Below are 21,954 nucleotides of genomic sequence, written 5' to 3'. Positions count from 1 at the left end.
TGTAATTTGAAACTTTTAAAACGGTGGTTGTACCCAAAGCTGTCCTGTTAGAACAAGGATTTTTGCCTACACAATGCACTTTTCCTCTTCTCCCCCAATAAAAGAATCTGCTCTAGAGGTTCCTCAACTCTCTGGAACAGATTTGAGGGGCACACAAGGAGGAGAAGGCAAAAGTCCTTGTGCTAATGGGATGACTTTGTTGGATAATATCCTTAGTGACAAAAAGGAGATGGTCGGACCCGTAAGGAGGGAAGGTGGGTGAGTAGCAGACTATTGTGACGGTTGTGATAAGCAATACTGTCTATCTTAAGAAATACATAGAAAGAGTTTTAAGGCTTTGAACACTCTAGGCCTAGTGAAGTACTGTTACAGTACACGCTCAGAGTAAGAAGGACACAGATTTCAAGCCATAATAACCCCACCACAACATTCCCCTACCCCTGAAGTCCGTTTCCACACAGTACCCATCTAGGTTCAAAAACAAGGGGAAGAGGAAATCTTCAGGTTGAACAAGATGCAAAGTGAGGGAATGGGCTCTTCCGACCATTATGTTGCCTTCTCTGGTTGGATTAAAAGTAGTCAAATCTGTTCTTTATTGTTCAAGATTAGACAGCATTAACCTGGCTGATACCCAATAAGCCCATCACTACAAATGAACATCTCTCTTGGGTAAGTAGCTCATGGCGGGTACCTTTGAGCTACTTGTAAGATCTGAGCAGCTCATTCTTAAGAGGAGGACATTATTTCGGGTTTTCAACTCATTTCAACTATATAAACTACATTTGGACTGATCCGGGAACATTTTACTACTGAGCTAATTTACATGCACAGCAAAAAACAACCATTGTTCAGCCTAGCTTCATAAATTGGTATCTTATTAAATGTGACAAATGGATAAAAATCACCAAGTAGCTAGTTGAGAGCCGAATTTGTTAAAAGTCTGCATTATTTTGTGTTCCAGAGATGACTCAATTTTAATTCTAGAACTTTTGTGTACCTGTGTGTCAGAAAGCTCCTGACCCCCTCCCAAAAAATTCACCCAACCAATGTGAAACCTTATAAATTAAGCCCATTTACTATGGAATGACCTTCTGGAAAAACAGCTTAGCTAGCTAAGTGCAAACACTGAGAAGGCCACTGATATACACACTGCCTAGGACTAGGTTTACTGTAAAATTAACTTGGTAAGAATACCTATACGATACCTAGTCATTTCCTCTTCCGCTTCCGCAATTTATTAGTTACGTATATTCATGAGTATGAATGAAACAAAGGTAACAGGAAAACAACATAACCCGTCTACTAGAGAAATTTTTTTTTATACAGTGTTACGGGTTAGTGCAGGAACAGGGATCCCCCCTAGATCCCTGGGTGCCAGATTTCCCTCTCTAGATTCTTTGGGTGTTGTGGTTTAATCAGGGCTGACAGGCTGAGCTTATTTTTCTGCCAGAGGGGCAGAGGGAGATGATGCTCGTGCCATTAAGCCAGGCATGTCTAAAATCCGTTTCGGGGGCCTAATTCAGCCCGCTGGTCGGTTTAATCTGGCCCCTGTGGCAGTTTATTTCCTGGGGTAAAATCCTAAAAAACCCACAACTTCAATCCTAAAAAAAGCTCATCAACTTTGGGGTAAAATCATAAAAAAGCTCAAGAACTTCACTTCAATCCTAAAGAAAGATTAACAACTTTGGTTGGCCCTCTCAGCCCTTCACTTCATCAAATCTGGCCCTCTTTGGAAAAAGTTTGGACACCACTGCATTAAGCCATCTACAAGACAAAAGACCCTACAGGTAATGGGGGTGGGGGTTTGCCAGGGCAACGTGGACATGGTGTCACACAGGAATATTTTCACCTTTTAAAACTGGGCTTGGAATAGCAGGGAGGAGTTGCTTGGCAATGGGTTTGCTGGGAAGGAGAGGCAGGGAGCTGAAGGTCAGAACCATCTTGGTGGGCTGGCTGAAGGCAGGCTGGGACAGAGACATGGAGAAGTCTCGGCATCCAAGGCTGCACTGCTGCGGGGAACAAACCCCTCTGGAGATGCGAATGCTGTAAACTCTGCACTCCCTCCACCAAAAGCGTCCAGTGTAAATACGTGTAGAATAAACCGTATTTCTTAAAGACACGACAGCCTCTGCTGCACCTTGATTCCCAACAGAAACACGACACTGGAACCCCCTGGAATCTTGGTAGTGCTCGGCAGAGATTGGGGGTGGCATGCAACCTTTATAACACATTAAAAAAAAACAGCAGTCAGAATACCTCTTGCAGCCCAAGAGCTGCCTACAAACCTGACTGATATCCTGAGAACCGCTGCAGGTCTAACCAGGTACACATTTGTGGCTTAACACAAAGTGAGGTTGTTTCCCCCTACACACACACACTGCATTCAAGTTGCATTTGCATGTTGCTGTACACACAAGAAGGCAGGTAGGGATGTCTTCAACCAAAGCACATTACCTGGTTTCCCTGTGCCTGCAACCGCCCCCACCCTTGCCCAACTCCTGCTCATGGAGCTGTTGCCTGTTCATGTGAAATGGCCGTCTTGAATGTGCAAGCCTTAACTGCAAAGTGTCTTTTCAAATTGGATAGAAGCTCATTTGAGGGAAGAGACACCACGCCGCAGTATTTCTCAAGGAACTACATGATAGCTATGGGTCGTGGTTAACTTCAAACACCAGTGGCGGGAGCGCAATGGAGCCAGAGTAAATGGCAATGCATGAACAGCCTCTTACTGGATTTAGTGTTGCAGTCTCCCGGTGTCCTTCAGTGATGCTAAGTTTTCCTCTTGTTAGGAAGCAGGCAAGCACACTGGTCTCTTGTGAAAAGCCCCCACTCTGAACTAACCCTACAGCACGGTTGCTCTCCAGATCTTATTACGCCTCACAACTCCCACCATCCTTGACCACTAAGCATGCTGACTGGGGCTGTGGTTCAGCTGCATCTACAGGGCCTGATTAACCACCACTGCCCTAGAGGAAAGTGCCAACAGGACCAAGAAATGTTTTCTTCAATCACAAGGCACACTATTGTATTGGTAAATTATTTCAAGTGGGAAATTCATCCTGTAGATAGGTATAGGGTCAAAGGGTGCTGAATAATCAATCTTGAATAGGAGCACAGAATCAAGCAGTCAGCAGAAAAAAAATATTGATGATCAATCCAATTATTTCTTTCACCCAAAGCAAACAGCCGGCTTGAAAATTCTCCCTGACTCTCAAGCCACCACTACTTGTACATTCTCATTTGCATTCACAACACAGTCTACTTAGACCTGCAACCATTTATAAAATTTGGCTCCTACTGCACTTCTCTTGTATGTAAAACCTACTTCATGTCGAGTTTTAAAGGCGATTCACAGTCGTATTTACTAACAGTTTTTATTTCAAGCAGGTGGGAAATTGTTTTAACAAGCACCACCTCCTTCAAGTGTCTTGAAAATCTTAGTATGGCTTACTGAATAACAAAGATGTTTGGTCACCAGCTAAAGATCATTGCCTTAGCTTCTGGAGAGATTTCTTCTGGGCCAGAACAATATATTTGTGCAGACTGAACAAAGACTGCCAGCATAAAGCCAAGATCTAATGCAAACTGGCATGACATCAGTTTCCGGTTTTGTCTTTCCTTCTTAATAAACATGTGAATATCTGGTTCCTCAGCTTACTTAAACAGTTTTTCACATCTGACAATATTTCAAGCAGAGAGCTATTCTACTTAGCAGGGTGTTTTGCAAACAATTTCACACCCTGTAGGCAACACAAGGGGGCATACTTAATCTATTGCTCATTTCCCCAAAAGCACTTGTCTGAGTCAGCTGAGGAGCTCAGTAGGTATTGCTTAAAATAAGAACTCGCCATGAAATGTTCCAGCACCTTTTACTCTAACACACTACAGGTTGTAGAAAGAAGTTAATCTTCCCCCTGCAGATAACTCCTTACAATGTCTCAGTATGTTACTTTCCAAACATTTCTTTAAAGCAAAACAAAACCCAAAAACCCCAAACCTACTTTCCTAGCTTAAAATTATAGTTGAATTACAAGGCTACTACATTGTTTTTCAAATAATTAAATGTAGGAATTTTTCTCCTGGGAGAAAGAGCTTTCATTTCAAAAGCCCGCAGTGATATCAGTCAGGCAAAACTATTACAATTGTATATTTCTTACCCAAAGTAGGATTCTCTGCATTCCCCCCACTCTGACAGTTTGCTCCCCACTTGTCTACACTTCCAACTTCTGCACCCATGCACTGGGATGCCTGTTCTTTGTCATCGGTGGCAACGCAAGTCAAGCTGGCAGACATTTTCGGGCTCTTCACCATTGTCTGAAACACTGTAATATTAGTCAGATTGTGGCTCACTTCCTTCATCAGGGTCACCATGTCAACCTGAGTGTTCAGCCTCATTTCCATTTCCATCCAGGCTTTCTTGATATCCTCAAGCACACATTTTATTTCCAGCTGGCTGGACTTGATCTCTGCCACAAGGTCATCTTTAATTGTCTGCTGGATCTTCTGCAAATCTAAAGTTGTTCCAGTTTCTTTTCTGGATTCTGCCATGTTGTTAGATTCCTTTTGTTCAGCTTCTGTCACCTCATAGTTGAAAAACTTAGGTTCTCCTGGGATGGCAGCTAAGCTCTCCATTACTGTAAAAGCACAAGCTGACTAGTCCCCACCTTCCAAAACTTTCAAAAAAGAGCTTCTTTGTTGAGAAGACAACAAAATAACTTCTTCAGACCCTCTCTTCTTTGTCATCAGTGTGGCTGGATAAAGACATCTGAAATGAATGGAGCACATCTTCCTAGTCCTTGAAGTTCAGCTTAACTGCAAGTCTTGGCAAGAATGTACCTGTGCAATGGATGCTCAACATGGTCACACCCAAACCAATCAGATCCTTTGCTACATTCATGTAGGAGGCCACTGAAAAGATACTCTCAGTCATTCTATCCACGTGTCAGTCAAAAGAATGCATGTGGGTGTTCTCTTATTTGCATGACTTGTCTGTCTTCTTTTGGCAGTATAGGATGCATCTAATAGGAATTTGCGCTTCGGAGTAAAGAAGAATCCATCACAGGTAAATAACCACAGGTGCTTTTGCTTCTGCTTTTCCAATTTGCCTTATTATCTGAACATGATGCTCAAGCTGATGACTCTGAGGCCACCAGAGCTGGCATTTCACTTATCTTTAACAATACATGTCCATTCAGAAGTAAGCTGCTCAGGTGAATGGCTACAGGATTGCCATCTAAGTCACCTTGCAACAACTGAAACCCATCAGAATGGTAAAGGAGCAACCCACCTAACCTGAAAAGGCCACCCTTTTAGGTGCATCTGCACCATTTAGATAGAATAATTAAACTTTAAAGTTGCTAGCACACAGAGCATTTAAAATTCCACATGAATTATAGATTTAGGCTCTGTGAACACCATCAGTTTATTATTAAATATTTTTCTCCCAAGTGTACAGCTACAAAAAAGGTATGATGAAGAAATGAGCCGCAGGATGTACATCAGTTAAAATTAAGCAGTGTTTCAATTCCACATGAGCATGCGTGCAAATGTAAAAACATGGGCATGTTTTTGCATGCATTTGTAGTCTTGTATGCATTTGTAGTCATTCACACAGCCAAATGCAGTTCCTTCAGCACACCAAACCACCTGTCCCTGATAGTTTAGGAATCTCAGTTCAAATGTGACCCATTAGGAGCATGCTTGGCAAATCATATGAAAATGGTCTTATGGTTTTGTATGTCACAACAAGAATGCCGGCAGTCAGGTGTATTACAACCTGGGGCAAACAGTACTGAAACCTAAGCATTTTATAGCTCTCCACCTCCATCTCTGCATGGCTGCTCAACCACCAACTACAGCCTCAGACAAAGCTTTAGGAGGAGACCTCACGACGAGACTAGTTAATTAAACTAGGATAAAAAACAACAACTTGCGAAACATTTCTACAGTAGATAATGGATACAGAACAGACAGCTGGCGAGAGGGCTAGCAACAGCAATGGAAGATGCTTAGATCTCAAATCAAATCTTAATAACACTGTAAAAATTAAAGCCCTGTAAAAAGATTAACTAATTCAACTATGACTAATAAGTTTAAAATCCCATTTTACTTATGGAAGCTATTTTCCACGTGTGGCACAGTCATAGACACCCAACTCTCAGCTGATTCAGGAAGGCTGCATTTACATCAAACAGGATGTGACCAAAGTACTTGAACAACAATTTAAAGACGTGAGAGTTCTGTTTCTAAAGTAATCGTTAATATTGTGAACACAGACCTGCAGTATTACATAAAACATTGTTCAATATTTTAAAAGTGGGAATAATTAATTTAATCCCATATATTCAAAATATGTTTGAGAATTTGAAAAGAGAATACGCCGTAACAAAAACTTTCAAAAACAAGGACTGAACCTAAGGATCTCTTTGTGCTCTGGACTAAAAATTAAAACTAAAACTAAAACTTTGAGCCAAATAGAACAAATGTTTGCAATGTTGATCTCAAATTCCAAACAGGTCTCACAGGAATTTGTTGGTGTAGCAGAGAACAAACAGGAAATTGTCTTTATTAGGAAATGATTACTCATTTAAATATAAGGTAGATCTGCTGGGGGCACGAGTAGCGAGACTGTTCCAGTACAATGAGAACTAGAAGACACTGGGAAGCAATCATATGCAACCAATATAATGCGTTTTAGGCACCGATTCCAAAATTGGTTGCACAAGTGCTTCAGATGAAGCATAAATCGCATGGGGACCACTAAGCAGAACATTACCCCAGGGTAATGTTCAGGCAGACATAATGGCATACAAAATTAGTGTCTGATAGAATTACAGCACTTATATGCTAGCATCATTTGTATTTATAACCCACATTTTCAAATAAGCAACTATGTGCTGACCCTTTCCCCCAAATTCTAATTTTGCAAGACAACCATGTCCCAGTGTTCAACACTACATTTGCTTTCAGAAATGCCAAAATGTACAGAGATTTTTAAGTACCTCATACTGCTAGAACACCCATATTGTTTGCCTAAATGTTGTGTGTATTAAAGTAGTACCCAGAATTGGATGCTCCTAGAGCCACTTTTTAAATAGATTGTTGTAGAAGTGTTACATCTCAATAAATCAGCCTGTCATATGGCTTCCTCAAGTTATTAATCTTCATTATTCTGGTACTTTTCTTCCTAACCATTTCCCCCCCATTCTCCAACTAAAGCCCATCTCCCTCTATTAATTGGTGCCCACTTTTCAATGTTCAACTATCATCTGACTTCTAACACTACCATGCCAAATTATTTATTAAAACCTCATTCTTCACCCTGGCATACCAAAATCCATATTCTTCCTCAATTGTTCCTCCTTTCTCCTTTGTACACACAGTTTTAGATTGCAGGCATACTGTTTCCTACGTACAGCATCTTGTCTATTTGCTGTAGGCACTTTAGGACATGAAAATGTACACATCTTCTGGTGACAAATCAGCTGATTAAGACCTAATGGGCGCTGAGAATGCAAATTCCAATCTTGTTTCGGGATAACTGTTTGGGATATCTAAGTTGCAGCACAGTAGCATTCTAAAATGCGATTCTTTGACAATATGAGTTGCATCAGTAGTGGCAGATCAAGTAATGTGACAGCCCCGCATTCATCTATGTTCAGAAGCCATGTGACTGAATGCAAGTTGCCTTCTCCTCCAGAATTCATATAAGGAAAAGGTAGGTAAAGATTCTGCTATCCTCACTCCTCTACCATATTGCGTAAAGATTATGGCTTTGCAGGGAACTGAAGACAACACTGTACGGGAAGCTGCGGAGGCCATCCTTCCTCTTTAGTTCTCACTACTGGCTGGGACTGATGAGTTGGGAGCCCAACGTGGTTAGAGGTTAGTCACTCCCGTTTTAGAGTCATAAATGCCTAGTTTACTAGGCTGGTTTCACCATGGCTCAAGCATTTCAAGCCATGAACACTAAGAAAATCAACTCTAGGCCCTAGAAGCATGACTAGTGTTGCCGCAGCAACAAACATACATTAAAGCTCATAAAGCATTATTTACCAGACAGCCCATGACCACAAGCTTCCCCCCAATGCCTACAGCACTTTGGAATCATTTTTAATTAAACGTAATAATTTTAAGAGTTTATTACAGACATGTGTGCACCCAAGTATGCCTTCCAAGTGGGAAGAGTTTTCCCAGATAGAAATAAGACAAGCACAGGTTCTAATCTAGTTAACTTCACCACTACATTAATTAGTATGGGGCTGCAGAAGCAGGTGTAGCTAGGAATTAAACAAATGGAGAAACCGGTCTTGCAGTGAGTTCACCCCATGACATTGTTTTTATTCCCTTGATCCTATTAATCTTAGATACACATGTCCCCTGATGAATAGCCATCTGTGTCTTCAAATATACTGTCTGTTAAAACTGCAATATTTAGCCAAAACAGACTGAATTTATTAAAAATATGCTTGACTAAAAAGTTATTCCTGATTAATTGAGCAGCAGCTTATTATCTTTAACATAAATACTGTGGTACCTCGGGTTACAGATGCTCCAGGTTACAGACTCCGCTAACCCAGAAATAGTATCTTGGGTTAAGAACTTTGCTTCAGGATGAGAACAAAAATTGCGCAGCAGCGGCAGTGGGAGGCCCCATTAGCTAAAGTAGTACCTCAGGCTAAGAACAGACTTCCAGAACGAATTAAGTTCTTAACTCGAGGTACCACTGTACTCTTAAAAAAGCCTGTCTATGGCAGGTATCATATGACATTCCGTCCTTAGAAGATACTTTCTGTGAAACACAACCCTGCAAAAGGAATACTTCTGATTTTTGCTCAAATGGAAAAAAAATCAGTTTATTAAATCTGACTAACAGATTATCAATTGGGCAGCAATCTTTCTCTGCAGCTTTCTGCAGACTGTTTTTGAAACTACACCATAAGAACCAAAAGGTTGGAATCTTATTTTGAAGCTTAACATGCAGTGAATTGCCTACACTTTATGACATACATATTTTGGTTTGCATACAGAATAAATTAGTTGCAACTGGTATTGATGTTAGTCTCACTGATTTCAAGTAGAGTTAACTTTTTGCATAGATATTGATGGGACCTAAGTGCAACTTAGGGCTGAATCCACACTAAGTGTATTTTACTCCAAAGAGGAGCTAAGGAAACAAACCTCTTGCTCTGGTTCATAGACTGATATTTCAGAATCCCATTCTCCCTCAAATGCCTAAATTTGCTGTGAAATACTACAGAACCCCATATAAACAGAATACTTCACCTCTTCAACTACATAATTTTATAATCTTTTTGTATTTTTCATCTTTTGTTGGAAGCCGCCAGAGTGGCTGGGAAAACCCAGCCAGATGGGTGGGGATTTATTTATTTATTTGCTCATAAGTTTTCCCAATACATGCATACATTTGATTAAATATGTATTAATGAAACACCTGGGCCATGAATCTGGGAAGAACTATATCCCAGGGATTGTGTTTATACCTTTTACCTGTAGTCTATTACCTGACTGCAGGTGGTGAAACCTTACCACTAGCTCCGACATAAAAAGCCACTGCTCAAGATATTGCCTCCTTCATACACATTGATGTTTAATCTTTTAGCCTTTTAATTCTATGCAACAAATGATGAATACTGGGAAAGATGATCAAAATACTTTCTCTTAGCCGTGTTGATTTTCGGGACTGTCAAACTTTGTTTCAAAACAAAATTAAACATGCTACAGAAAATGCCATTGGAGCAGCACAGAAGGTAGATGTAAAGTTAAAAACACAATGTCTTTCTGTGGCATGGAAATGCTATAAAAATATTGATGCCTCTTCTTTTTACTGCCTAAAGTAAACATGGCACAGCATTACGAGTGCTGTGGCAGCACAGTGCTTGAGACAGACAGCATTTAAGTAGTAAGAAATAGTAAAAAAAAAAAGGATGTATAGATTTAGCTGTTCATGTCTGAGGTCCAAGATTAAGCCAAGTATGCTCAAATCATACAAATATATTAAACCTTGCAGAGGGGAGGGCAGAGTGGATTTAGAGGCTATTTAAAGTTGAAGCTGTGCAAAAATAGACATCAAAAGCATCTAGTCTACTAAGCCTCACTAAAAGTGCTTGCTTTGCAAAATTAAAGCCCTGGAAGGATTAAAATCCTCACTGCCCCTGGGTAGCAATAGACTGTTCATGTAATAGACAAAGGATACCGACAGAAACTTGCAGTGTGCAGCCAGTATTAGGTCACGCCATCCGCTATGAATCAAATCCTTTGCTTCCACTGTGAAGCTCCCTCCAAACCCTGGTGCTGCTTTCCAGATGTATTGGGCTACAACTCCCATGTCCTCACGGAAATGTAAGACCCCTTCAATGCCATAGCCTTTTGGTATAGATCAGTTTTCCCCCAACCTGTTGTGTTACAAATGTTATAGACCACAACCCACCAGATTATGAGAGCCCAGGGATGATGAGAGCCATAGTCCAAAATGCCTGGAGCACAAAATGTTGGTGAAGGCCAATACAGATTAGAGGTGCAGAAAAGAAAGAAGCTAAATGCTTAATTAAAGGATGACTCATTTCACAAGCTTGCTCTCTTCACTTCAGTCACATTGGTCCGTTCTTCCAAGACAGAAATACATTTACAAATGGTTTTTGGATGCCTGTGCATGTAACTCTTCTAAACTAGGAACAGCATTCAAATCATAAAACCAAAATATCTCAGGTGGCATGCCAAAAGCAAGGCTTCAAGCCTAAAAAGGCAAGTGAACTTAATTTAGGCTGCAATCTTATACCCACTTACCTGGGTGTTAAGTGCCATTGAACTCAACCGAGTAGACATCTACAGAACTGCACTGTTAGTGGGTTAGGGCAGCAACGAAACTCAGTGGCAAGAGAGAAGACAGGATACCAAGTGTTCTGTTACAGAACGACTTGCTTCTACGACAGCAGCATCAAAATAGATCTCTCACTCTCTCACACACACAAACCCAGGGTGTCCTAGTCACACTTCTGCATGGTCAAGAACTAGATGAGAAGAAAGGGCCAAGAGAGAAAGCAAATTGGAACAAAGTCCAATAGAGGGAGCGGCTGCCCAAAAGCACTGAGCTCAGTACTTTGCTTTCATCCATAGGGGGACGCTCACATTCCCAACCTGTGGTGACCGTGATGTGCACAGAATAGGCAGCCATATTGAAAAGTCTACCTGCAGTACTGAAGCAACTCTGGCTTCTGCCAGGGAGGATACAAAGAGACACTTGTCCTGAATCGGCCTTGAATCACTCTTTCCCCATCGGTAGGAATCCCCAGCAGCTGCTGATGGCACTACCACAACAGAGAAACAAAGCCAGGGATTGCTTAGGACTAGAAAGCCCCTACCCCGCAGCTGGACTTGTAACTGTCCACAATAGAAATAAATAGAGCAGTTTTACTTCTTTGGCAGAAAGGAAACCAAATAACCTCCACTCGTTCAGATACCTTTAGAATTAGGCAAAAGCCTACCCAGCCATTCAACACTGGAGACCCTATGATTAAAGACAGTGGGAATATAGCCTTTACCTGAGAATAATTTAGAAAAAAGCCCTACCATACTATGTGCTCCAAGTGCATCCATAGTGGGGTTAACATGAACTTTGACAGCGGATTTTCTTCCCATATTGGATTATCCACCTATCAGGAAAACCCAAATTTAGCGGGGGGCGGGGGAGTGTGGGCCATCACATGGCTAACATGCGGAGGCCACAAAAGAAAAAGACACACAAGTAGCTTCAAATCTACTTCAACTCCATGGTGAATGAACCTTAAGAAGCTTCCATAACAGACCGAAAGCTGACATTTTCCCATTAATGTGAAATTTGGGACACTGTCTCCCTCCCTCCCTCCCTCCCTCCCAGGAGCCAGCAATCAATTGGCGAGGAAACAAGGATCTGAAAGTGTCCTCTTCATGCATGTAAGCCAGATCTTGTATATGTGTGTAAATAAACCATATACCCTAGAGAAACCACAGTCTCTGCTGTGCCTCATTCCCAAAAGGAAACACAGACCTGGGTAAGCATGCCTAGAACCCCTGGAATCTCACACCACTCAGAAATCAGGGTGGTGCGCAACAGTATTCTTTTCATGAGTGGACAGAGACAAATTCTAGACTAAACATCTGTATAGAAACAATCTAGAACAGAGCTTTCCAAATTGTGTGCTGCGGCATGTTAGTGCATTGGTTTTCAACCAGTGTGCCATATAACAACAACAACAAATTATTTATACCCTGCCCATCAGCTGGATTTTCCCAGCCACTCTGGGCGGCTCCCAACAGAATATTAAAAACACGATAAACCATCAAACATTAAAAACTTCCCTAAACAGGGCTGCCTTCAGGTGCCTTCTAAAAGCCAGATAGTTGTTTATTTCCCTGGGGTGCCTTGAAAGCTGGTCAGGGGTGCTGCAGGCAACACTGGCCCCTGTCTCTCTTTCCTTCCCTCCCTCCTCTGATGCCCTTTTGCATCTCTGCCTCCCAAAGGTTTGCGCAGCTGTTTGTTGCAGCATCCCTGGCTACAAGCTCCACAGGCGAATGGTGGCTCTGGGAGAAACCTCTCTTTGGGGCAGCGGCGGTAGCTCAGAGACCAGGGTGGCAGCAGCAGCTGCCTAGTGGACTCCCAAGGAGAGTGGAGAGGAGAGGAGACTGAGGCAACCCTCCGCAAGTGAGGGTATTCCAAAAAGGGTAAGGGGCTGCTAGCTTTGCAGGCAAGGGCTTCTGAGCCCCACAGGGGTGCCGCAGAAAGGATGTACTTAGTTAAGGGAGCCGTGGACTCAAAAAGATTGAAAACCTCTGTTACTCTGTTAGTGTGTGCAGTGTATAGGTGTGTCATGCAAATGCTCCCGGCACTAGTAAAAACTCCCAGAGCTAGTAAAAACTGAATTACTGTGTTGCTAAATGATGCATGTCTAAAAAGTGTGTCATCAACATTAAAGTTTGGAAAGCTCTGATCTAGAACCTGGACATATAGTAAAACTATTGTGCTCTTGGTTTCATAATGTTCCCCAAACAACTGGGTAGAGGGAGTGGCCCTAAAAACAAAATGTGCCTTTGGGTCCAAACTATCCCGCATTGAGAATCGCATAAAGCCAGCTTTGATCAAGGTACATGAATGATATCTGTCACAGTGAATGGAAGGGACTGAAACAGACTAAATCACCCTGAGCCAGACACCTGGAGCTCAGGAACCTCTAAATGAGTAGAGTCCACCCAGAGGATCCCAAACCATGCAAACTAACTCAAACTTGGTTATCCATTTGAGACCAAGTGCCAAGCAAAAAATGACACAGCAAGCTACATCACTAAGCAGGGCTTTTCACCAAATACACTGCTAATACTACATCGGCATCAGCACTCAGGCATCAGGAAAATTAGGATCTGGTCTGCCAGCCAGAAAAGGTACAGAAGCTATATTTTGTCCTCTCCTCCACACACAAAATGGCCTCTTCAAGATTGCTGTTCTTGAGTTTTTAGTGCGCATATTACTACATAGTTAGTACTTGCTAATAAGCTCTCCTCAGGAACAAATCTCTCTTCTCCTACCTTTCCATAGATTAGAGACTAACTCCTAATTTGAGAGTAAGAGTCCCACTGACGTTATATTCTTGTGATGCCAGCTCTGACCAATTTGACAGATACTGCATTACTTGTAGAATTTTTCGAAGGAGCACAGCTTCTGACATGGTGTCACTTTATACCAGTCACAGCATCTCAGTTTAATGGCTGCAACCAATATTTGCCTACGTTTGCTAGAAGTGGTTGCTGCATAATGGATGTGCCGTAACTACTCATACTTCTATGCCTAACTGGTCTAGAGCTTTTTGTTGACTGCGCCACTTCAAAGTTAAACAAAGCTCTTCATGGTGCACGCAAGCTGCCGTACACTTGTTTTCTTGGGTGAGATTTCATGATACTCAAGTACAAAATATAAACATTACTTCAAGTTGGCGAGGGCACAAATATATATTTTTTAAATGGTCATCACTACATGTTAAGTAAGCATCCAATCACTTTCCAGTCACTGCTTCCGTATGCTTTGAGACAGAAAACTATTTAGACATGCACAATCCACTGAGAATGGACAGCTTATTGCTTAATGCAAGTCTTCACATAGGGAAACCATATATCAAGAAAAAAAATAGCCCATATGGTTCAAAACAAACATTAGAATCTTTTCGCCTAACTTTTGTGGCAACTAACGATGCCTATCTATAATAATAATAGTAATAGTAATAGTAATAATAATAATAATAGAGACACAATTCACATTTAACCAATACATTACATGTCTTAGAGAAGTTTTAAAAAATCAAGAACCTCAACAACATTCTAGGCTGCCTTAAGAGGGGTTTCTTTCCTTTTTAAAGGAACTCATTTGGGAGAATATGTTATGTAACCCTAAAAATAGGACACAGCTTTCACAGCAGTATACTCATACAATATGCTTCAATATACAAAAAAAAAAAAAATCAGCATATTGCTTACTCAGGAAGAGGAAGACAGGGGAAAATAAAGGAACAAGGCTAAGGCAGAACCTGAGTAATTTATACTTGCAAACTTGGGCCATATTATTTGCATAATGAGCTTTTTTCAGCCTCTTCTGCCCTATATGATGGACCTTTCTTTTTCTTTTCTTTCCTGACAGAGGACTGATAAACAGGTCTTGTCCCATTTTAGTGGAGAAGCACAACATTAGCTGCGGTGGCAAGCATAGCCAATAGTTTTGTGAGGCTCCTGCAAAAGGAAGAAAGCCGTCGGTGTGTGTTTTCTACTGCAGCGCCTAGCTACCAAAAGACACATAGTGGTCCATATATCACAGCTGCAAGGCTGTACCAAATACCCTCCATCAAGAAGGTGACACTGAAACTCCTCAATTACATCTGTGTTGACACACAAAGCAGAACTGGGAGAAGCACAGTGCCTTGTTTATGCATCTTGGAGGCACCAAAAATCCACTGTTACCAAGTGACTGTGTGCCTTAGGAGGTGTGCAATGTTTTGTTATTAATCAGCTAAGAGATTTAAAAGGCACCCCGAAATAATTGGGCATCTAATTCTTGGAAATTGTGGGTTTTTAATACATGTACTTACAAAAAAACCACAGGTAGCAGAGGCTTTCCACTCCTCCATCATGCAAAAGGGAGTGCCTCTTCCAAGATGTGTGTCTGTAATGCGGCATCATCATCATCTAATAATAATGAAATAATGGTTTTCTCTTTCTTGTTTATAGGAAATTTTAAATCAACTAAAACTCAAGCAATCAACCATGACAGGCATAGGCAAACTCGCCCCCCCCAGATGTTTTTGGACTACAATTCCCACTATGCCTGACCACTGGTCCTGTTAGCTAGGGATCATGGGAGTTGTAATCCCAAAACATCTGGAGGGCCAAGTTTGCCTATGCCTAAACTATGATTTCTTCCACTGGGTGATGCTACCTATTTGTTAAAGGGCTAGGATATCAGATACGACACACACAAAAAGGAGTTCCTCTTAAAGCATTTCCATGAACATTTATGCTACCATGCTGAGATCAATCAAGCTGGGGGCAGGGAGAGAGCTTTACTTGATGCAAATTTTTTTATAACAGACTTAATGTTGAGCTCTGCAGCTCGGATTATACAATACAGGTCAACAATTCTGGACCCATATCTCATGAGCTCTCTTTCACATGTTCTTGGTGCAAAGAACCTCCACATTGCTGCTGCATGTTTGCATCATTGGCTTGCCAGCAAAGGCTTATGTCTTCAGCTACTTGTATAACCATTTCCCCCGGTTAAGTATTCTAGCCACAGCCATAGCAGAATAAGCACTTTAACCTTAGCTACCAACAAAAGCAAATTTTACTGACCATCTATGTGCTTAAGGGAACAAAACAGGGCCAGTTACTGTATATAACAAATTTAGCCCCAGCTTTCCAAGACCTATGTGACATGCACATAAAAGAGTCATGAATGCAGTGAAAACAGGGATATTGAAAACCTGGGTATCTTCCACGGTCTACGTGTAAACGTACTGTATTAAGAAAAGGTTTGCTAGCAGGACATTTTTTATATTTTACTTCCAGTTAAGAAGGATGTGCAGTTAATATGTACAACAGCAGACTCAGATCACAGAACTACACGCACAAGAGCTTTCATGTATACACATACAGAACTCAGATCTAGCTATCAAGTCAATTGCAATCTACACACACATTTTTTTGCAGGGTTGTGTTTGTTTTTTTTGCAGCTGAGTCTTACACATCAGTTGGTTAGTAGCAATGTTAAGTAGCATATCTACCTATATTCCGATAAAAATATTTGTTGTTTCCCTTCAGCTGTGCCACACATGTTAATGCTTGGATAGCTCACTTGCCTATGAAACATCTGAACTGTAACAATTACCCTGAATTATGAGATCATTCTGACTGCTGTGCTAAGTACACATGAATACACACACACACACACACACACACACACAAAGAGGAGGGGAGAAAGGAGGGAGGGGAGAGCAGGCATGTGCATAGCCATCCTGAATTGCATGTCAAAAATACGCAAGGGACTGAGATGTTAGGAAAGATTATTAGTTGCCAGGCTGAAAAGGAAATGCCCTGGGGAGGAGAAGGGAGGGGGAGACACAAAAACACACTATAAACAGAGCGCATTAAAACTGCTTGGTGACAGAGACATGATTAAACTCCGAAAAGGACTTTCAGTTACATATTTGCTGGATGCACTATTTGAAACATTATGCTTTCCAAAAATACTATGTATAAAAAGAAAGCTTCTACATTTTTCTGTTTGATATGCAACGTAGTACAAAAAAAAACATTGATGCAGATGTAATTAGGTCACATTTAGAATACATTATGCTTATCCGTTTCTTTCCAGGAACAGTATTTACTATATTTTTACTGCCTATTTATGTGCACTAGAACTATGATTATTTTTGTCCAAATTCAACAATAATCTCTCAGAATTCCATTTAGAACACATTCTGCTTATTATGCTGAATACATTTCAGAACTGTATAGAAGACAGCTTTATTTAAAATACACAGTCTGAGTTATAATATATGAACATCTGAATCTATATGCCATATAATTAAACAGAAATTAAGAACCTGATCCTAAAATCACATTCTTTACTTTATAAATAGATTACACATCTGTCAGACCTCTGTTCTCTCTCCCCCTCCCCCCCCTCTCTCTCACATGCACGCACGCACACACTAAGAAAATGATGATTAATTTGTCTGACATGGTGCAGTTTAAGGTTTAATGCTGCAAGAAGGAAACAGCACTCTGAACAAATCCTAACTGCTACAGCAGCAGAAGTAAACAAGACAAGATGTCCCCCATACACAGAGAAAAATTACCAACCTGCATGAAAAATAACTGTGTTTTTTCCAAATCCAGCAGGAAGTCGAAGATTTTGTAGCAACCCTTTCGCAGTTAGACGAACATGCATGTTGGATAAGGAGAATTTCGGGGACCATAACATGTCTTCAGAGCAATTGGAAGAAAACCAAGCAGGAAAATGCCTCCATGTACTGTCACATACTATATTTGTAACTCAGCATTGAGGCCATGCAGTAGCTGGCCAGAGGAAAAAGAAAAACAAGCTCACAGTACATCAAAAAAACAACAACCTCCTCTTGGTTCTTCACTGAGATTCCACAAACGGATGAAAAGACAGGAGAATCCAAGAAGGCAGACACTATATCCACAATGTAAACGCTGCTGGCAGCGTCTTTCCCCACCAGATGCTGTAAAACAAAGCTCACCCTTAGAATAAAACTGCTCTGTGATTCAGAAGACAAGCAGCCTCTGAATTACATCACACTGTTCATGTTTAATCTACGAAGGGACCCAGGAGAGATGGGGAGGAGGAGGAGGAAGAGGAAGTGGGTGGTCTCCCAAGCTGAATATATCACCCAGTAATGTCACACATCTCATTCTCTTGCAAGACCGCTAGAGGAGAAGATTTAACGTTCCACAAGATGGATTAAGATTATTCCTCATATAACCAAAGGGCCTTTTATCCGTTTTCATAGTTCTGAAATATGCTTACTCCCAGCTATCATAGCCACTTACACATTTTAGCACTTTATAACCAGACGCATAAAAAACAAGAACAACCCTTCACCGGGATTCCGCTGATATTACGTATTGCTGTTGTTTATGCGCCCATGAATTCTTGATGAAATTCTTCACTTAAATGGGATCGAGAGAGAAATGCCCAGAGAGGGAAGTCAGGCTGGTTGTGCAGTTTCATGGCACTAAAAATGCCTCAGTTTAGTGACGGGCAACATGCTAAGCCAATACAGTGGTACCTCGGGTTACATACGATTCAGGTTACAGATGCTTCAGGTTACAGACTCCACTAACCCAGAAATACTACCTCAGGTTAAGAACTTTGCTTCAGGATGAGAACAGAAATTGTGTTCTGGCGGCGCGGCGGCAGCAGGAGGCCCCATTAGCTAAAGTGGTGCTTCAGACTAAGAACAGTTTCAAGTTAAGGACAGACCTCCGGAACGAATTAAGTACTTAACCTGAGGTACCACTGTACTTAGGAAAACCACATGAATCTGTGTGCTCCAGAAGAGGGCCTTGCAGCCCTTTCTCTCCCCACCTCCCAGTACATTTTGGTGCTGAGCTAAGCCAAGGTTTGGCTTAGTGTGCCATCCAGACCCAGTGATTAAGGTCTCCGCTCAGTATTCACTAGCTCTAACCAAGAACAAATGTTTGCTTAGCAGTTCTGTGCAGTTCTGCAGCAAAAAGGATCAGGGAGGAGCCAAGTGCATGCCAGTTTCATCTCCAGGAGCCTGTGTGGTCCCTTATCTTAGCATAGCATGACATGCAAACCAGGCCATGATGATTAAGGCTGTGTACACACCATACATTTAAATCACATTCCACACACACACACACACACACACACACACACCCAAGAAGAATAATGGGAACTGTAGTTTGTTAAGGGTGCTGATAAAACTGTAGTGCTGAGGGCTAAACTACAATTCCCAGGATTGGAGGGGGGTGGAGCAGATGTGCTTTAAACATGTTGTGTGTACACAGCCTAAGATAAGAGGGTGCATGCTTTAGACGGCATCCAAAGGAAACCTGCCAATTCAGGAAGAGATAGCAGATGGGTTTTAAAAGAAGAAGAAAAATCTGCTACTGAGCCAATATGTCACATCATGCAGGGACTCACAAGTCAACAGTTATCTATCTATATGTAGGTGTGACTCTAAACCCAAAACATCAGATTTACAGAAGGCTGTGCTTTGCTTTCCTTCAGTTACCCAACACCCAAAGGCAACCTTGGGTATTGTCTAGGAATTTCTGTTAGGGCAATAAAAAACAACAGCAGAGCCCCCAACTGATTGACTTGGTTTAAATTGTTTTTATACAGCTTTTAATCTGTGGGTGTGTTTTTTTCCATTTTGGAGTTTTGCTGGTTTTTTAATAAAGGGGCGTAATATGTACCTGGGAAAAGAGGAGCTGGGGAGACCAGGGGGCCCCAATCGCAGTGATCCAGGGTAGGGGGAGGTATGGCGTAGGAGATGGGAAAGGCCAGGTAAAGAACACACAGCACAGGCAGTTAGTGACTGTGCCAACCCTTCCTCTGACCTGGGGAACTGCAGTTGTCCTCAGGTCTGCGGCTGCTGTTGCTAAATGCCAGGTCGGCTCTGAGCAAGACCACCCTCACCCATGATCCGATTATGGATGAGGAGGTCTGTATCACTGAGACCTGGGTGGGTGAACAGGGTGGAGTTGGTCTCACCCAGCTATGGCCACCTGGGTACTTGGTGCAGCATCAGAGAAGACCTGAGAGTTGGGATGAGGAGTTGCTGTGGTCTACAGAATTTCTCTTTCTCTCTCCAGGCTCTTTGTTCAGTTGTGTGGGGGGGAATAGAGTGTGTCTTCCTGGCATCAGGCCATCAGGACATATATGGGATTCTGTTGCTTTGCCACCAGCCTTGCTGCCCAGCTATCTCCCTGCCTGAGCTGACAGAGCTGGTCTTGGAGTTGGTGTTGAGGACTCCCAGACTGTTGGGACAGCCATGCCAAGGCAACTGTCCCTGGGGTAGCTGAGGACTTCATGGCTGCCTTGACCACCATGTGGCTGTCCCAACATGTTACCGGCCCAATGCATGTGGCAGGCCTCATCCTGGACCTTCTTTTCTTGACAAGGGGGGGGGGATATTGACATCAGCCCCTTGACATGGTCAGATCACTTCCTGCTGGTGTTTAGGCTTTCAGCGCCTTTTCCCCTCTGCAGAGGCAGGGGACCTATGAGCATGCTCTATCCTTTGAGGCTAATGGAGCCAATGGGTTTACAGAAGGCTCTGGGGAGTTCTCCAGCTGATATCTCTGATGCTCCTGTCAAAGCCCTGGCCAACTTCTGGAACGTCCGAATGGCTCAAGCTATTGACATGATCGCTCCTGAATGCCCTCTTCTGCTTTGTGGAGCACTCTTGGCATATTAAACTGATCCTGACCCAATTGCACTGGCTGCCAATTAGTTTCTGGGCCCAATTAAAAGTGCTGGTTTGTCCTATGAAGCCTGAATGGGTCAAGACCACAATATATCAAGGACCGACCTGGACTCTGCATTCATCATCTGAGGCCCTTCTTTGTGTGCCTCAACCCTGGTGAGGGCCAGAGGGTGATAACACAAGAACTAACCTTTTCTGCAGGGGCTCCCCCTTTTGTGGAATGCTCTCCCCAGGGAGGCTAGCCTGGCACCTTCACTACAAAATGTTTCTCTATAATCAGGCCTTTGGCTGATTAACATTCTACGTCCTTTAAAATGTTTTTGTGGGAGGGTGGGTATGGGTTTGGTTTCATTTTTATTATGTATTTTGTGTTTTCATTTTTGTATTTCTATGCTGTGAACTGCTCCGAGACCTTCAGATGCAGTATACAAATTTAAGAAACAAACACACAAATGGTTGGTGTGAAACTTCCTGACCTCAAGAACAACAACAAAGCAATGTAAAATTTGTTCTCCAGGTCTCTATCCAGCTTCAAGCAAAAGACAGATCTTTCTTAACACAGAGGTATTTGCAGGCCCAGGCACAGTAAACCTGCAAATGCCTGAGCAAAACCAGGGGCAGAGTAATAAAGACACAACAAGCCAGTTCTTTGGATTAAATAGGTCACAACTTTATTCTTTACTGATGTAATATGGTCTTGGTGTAGACATTGGGTGCGTATCCTGTATCAACCAGCCCAATCTGCTGGCTCATCATTCCAACAGGACCGATCCTGGGTTAAGGACCACTCCATGATGCACATCAAATGGAGACGTCCCTCCAGGATGCCATTTTGTAGGGGGTCTGAGACCCACCCACCCCTGTCTGGGTATTCTAATAGAGGCACTCCCAACCAGACCACTTTACTGGGTTATCCCAGTTCTTTGGCACAGGAAAGTAGGGTAGTGCGCTGGTCCACCCCCTTTGCCTAGACTAAGAATGCAACCCAAGGTTTTATCCACCACACAAAGCAGTCCCTCCTGCCCACTCGCTGCCAAGCCATTGATACCGGCAACCAGTCCTGAAGGTGATATTCAGAAGCTATCCTTTGTTGCCCATATAGGAAGGATGCATGCCATCAGGCCTGAACAAGGAGGGCATTGTAGTTGAAGGTAATGCCAGAGTGCCGTATCGCACAGCCTGTCACCTGCAGCAACTTGCACAACATCACTCTGTCCACTTTTTCCCTGGCACACTTGATAGCTGCAGGCTCTGCAGCACTTTTCCAGAGCCACCTTTCCAACAGTTCTGACCAGGAAATGGTGATAAGAGGATGTGCTGCTTGCAGGGACTCGGGGTCTGGAAGGTAGAACCTAGCTGTTTTCTAGATCTGTCTCCAACCTTAAGCAAAAGACTCATCCTTCTTTACTACTTACTGCTGCTCTCTGGCAAAATG

General features: G+C 42.3%; 1 protein-coding gene and 1 long non-coding RNA gene across 10 annotated transcripts in view; one reads left to right on the top strand and one right to left on the bottom strand.

Moving 5' to 3' along the window:
* The window catches only part of MTUS1 (microtubule associated scaffold protein 1), a 107,779-nt gene that overhangs the window by 30,010 nt on the left and 55,815 nt on the right, over positions 1–21,954 (bottom strand). The window lies entirely within an intron of this gene.
* On the top strand, positions 7,272–17,788 carry LOC310770330. Its single transcript, XR_014552077.1, has 3 exons — positions 7,272–7,717; positions 14,681–15,020; positions 17,434–17,788. It is a non-coding gene; the product is annotated as an uncharacterized lncRNA (long non-coding RNA).

The sequence above is a fragment of the Podarcis filfolensis genome, assembly GCF_964270895.1.
Source record: "Podarcis filfolensis genome assembly, chromosome: 9".
Lineage (NCBI taxonomy): Eukaryota > Metazoa > Chordata > Lepidosauria > Squamata > Lacertidae > Podarcis > Podarcis filfolensis.
This window is presented reverse-complemented; position numbering and strand designations above follow the sequence as displayed.